We start from the raw sequence: 2824 nt of genomic DNA on the forward strand, positions 1-2824 counted from the left end.
TGATTGCTTTCTATTCCGATTTTTGGGAAGCAGAATGAACAAAGACCAGCAATTCAGGAAATTTTGGGGGTTCCTCGTTAAAATTCATGAGGACGTTTTATTCTTCGGGTCAGTACAATTACAGTGATATCTCATTTATATAATTTTTTTTATATTTTGGCACTTTTAGGCTAAGTGCACACGTTGCAGAATTGCCTCGAAAATTTCCGCGGCAATTCCGCAACCCCTGCTGCGGGTATATCGCATGGGGAATTGGCATGCGTATTCCCGCTAAACACTAGCATTTTACAAGCGTTTTTAGCTTGCAGAATGCTAGCGTTTTCCAAGCGATCTGTAGCATTGCTTGGAAAAGTGATTGACAGGTTGGTCACACTTGTCAAGCATAGTGTTTGACAAGTGTGACCAACTTTTTACTATTGATGCCAATAGTAAAAAGATAGAGTGCTAAAAATAATAATAATAAAAAAATAATCATGATATTATCACCTACCGGTGTCCCTCGCAGTCTTCCCGCTCCTTGCGATGCTCCCGTTCCCAATAATGCCTAGCGGCAAAGACCTCAGAAGACGTAGCAGTCTCGCAAGACCGCAACGTCATCGCAGGTCATTTTCGCATTGCATTATTGGGAACGGGAGCATCGTGAGGAGCGGGAACGCTGTGAGGGACGCCGGAAGGTGAGAATATCATAATTTTTTTTTTTCTTTTTTTTAACAATTATATGGTTCCCAGAGCCTGGAGGAGAGCATCCTCTCCTCCACCCTGGGTACCAACTGCATATGATCTGCTTACTTCCCACATGGTGGGCATAGTCCCATGTGGAAAGTAAGCGGATCAATGCATTCCTAGATGTGCGGAATCCCCGCGATTCCGCACAAAGAATGAACATGCTGCGTTTTTTTCTGGAATGCGATTCCGCAGCGGAAAAAAACGCAACATGTGCACAAAAATTTCGGATTGCATTCTAATAATAGGATGCTTAATGTGAGCGTTTTTATAGTGAAAAACTGCGAAAATCCTGAACATGTGCACACAGTCTTACACAATAAAAACTATTTTATAGAAAAAAATATTTTTGTATTGCTTTATTCTGAGAGCTATAACTTTTTAATTTTTCCGCTGATGGAGCTGTATGGTGGCTCGTTTCTTGCAGGACAAGATGACGTTTTCAGGGGTACCATTTTAATTTACATTCGTCTTTTGATCGCGTGTTATTGCACTTTTTGTTCAGTGGTAAGATGATAAAGCAGTTTTCATTTTTTATGGTGTTCACTGAAGGGGCTAACTAGTGGAGCAGTTTTATAGGTTGAATAGTTTTTGATGCGGCGAAACCAAATGTGTATTGTTTTTTTTTTTTTTACATCATCCCACTATGGGAGAACATCTGTACACTGATGATGCTCTGCAATGCTTCTGTGCTGCAGGGCATCAGAGCAGCACCTGACAGGCAGCGAGTCAGCACTGAGCTGGAGCTCACAGGCCACCTTAGGCCAGGTTCACACATTGCATTAGGCTAGGTTCACATTGCGTTAATGTGTGCACGCTAACGGACTGCATTGCATGGCGAAAATGTCGCAATTAACGCCGTGCAACGGGTCCGTTAGCGCACCCATTGACAGCAATGTGATTTGTGCCTGTAGAGCATCGCGAGCGCATGCCATTTTTGGCACGCGTTAGCGATGTGCCGTTCTTTTGTGACGGACCTCGGACGCTGCTTGCAGCGTCCGAGGTCCGGTCCTCGCTAGCGGGGACGGCGAACGCGGACCCTAGAGAAACATTGCGTTAGCGCAATCCGCTAGTGCTGTGCGCTTAACGGATTGCCCTAACGCAATGTGAACCTAGCCTTAGTGCAGTCCGTTCAGCGCCAGGTTCACATTGCATTAGTGCAGTCCGTTCAGCGCATACGCTAACGGACTGCACTAACGCAAGTGCCGACTTTGGCACATCGCTAGAGCAGTTAGAGCATCTGCTAGCTCCATCTGCGCTAGCAGTGAGACCCGGAAATGCTGCAGCCCGCGTCTCGGGTCCGTCACTCAATGACGGCACATCCCTAGCGCACGCCCATTGTGGGTGTGCGCTAGCGATGCATTCGACATTGCTTTCAATGGCGGCGTTAACGGACTACGTTAACGTTATGCCGCAGTGTAACGTACAGCCATAATGCAATGTGAACCCAGCCTTACCGGTAGCACCCTGCGGCCGGTGTCACCAAGGAGACCATCAACACAACGTGATCGCATCATGCTGACGGGAGCACACTCCCTCCGTGATGCGCCTCGGCGTCACCGTCACTGTTGACAGCGGCATCAGGGGCGTTAAACATCCATGATCAGTGCTAATACCAATCACAGGGGTGAGCCAAGCAATCCACAAGTATATGTACGGCGGTTTGCCCTACCGCAGCGCCGTACACATAGGGCACATGTCGGGAAGGGGTTAAGGAGTAACCATGGTTTACATTTTATTTCATAAATCAATAGTACAAATGAAAATAATGTTGAGGACGGGGGATGAGCGAGAGGCAGAAACATCCTGCACACCCGGCTGTCGGTCACAGTGGAGGCTATCCTGCCGGTGCTGCAGCCACTACACAGGAGAGCCCGGCACTCCTTCATGTCTCTCTGCTCCTGGCGACACAGTGCAGCCTCCCCATGCAGTCAGGGCACGTGTGTATGGCCGCCGGGAGACGCCGCACACACCTGCACGAGCCCCGGCTCAGCGCCACAGCAGCAGCAGCTTCCTCTTCCGGTCCACTTCTCACCCTTCCATAGCGCTGCATTAGATCTGCAAGCCCCTCCCCTTCCGCCTCGGTCATGTGACCTCCTAG

Source organism: Ranitomeya variabilis, chromosome 3 (genome assembly GCF_051348905.1).
Source record: "Ranitomeya variabilis isolate aRanVar5 chromosome 3, aRanVar5.hap1, whole genome shotgun sequence".
In the NCBI taxonomy this organism is placed as follows: domain Eukaryota; kingdom Metazoa; phylum Chordata; class Amphibia; order Anura; family Dendrobatidae; genus Ranitomeya; species Ranitomeya variabilis.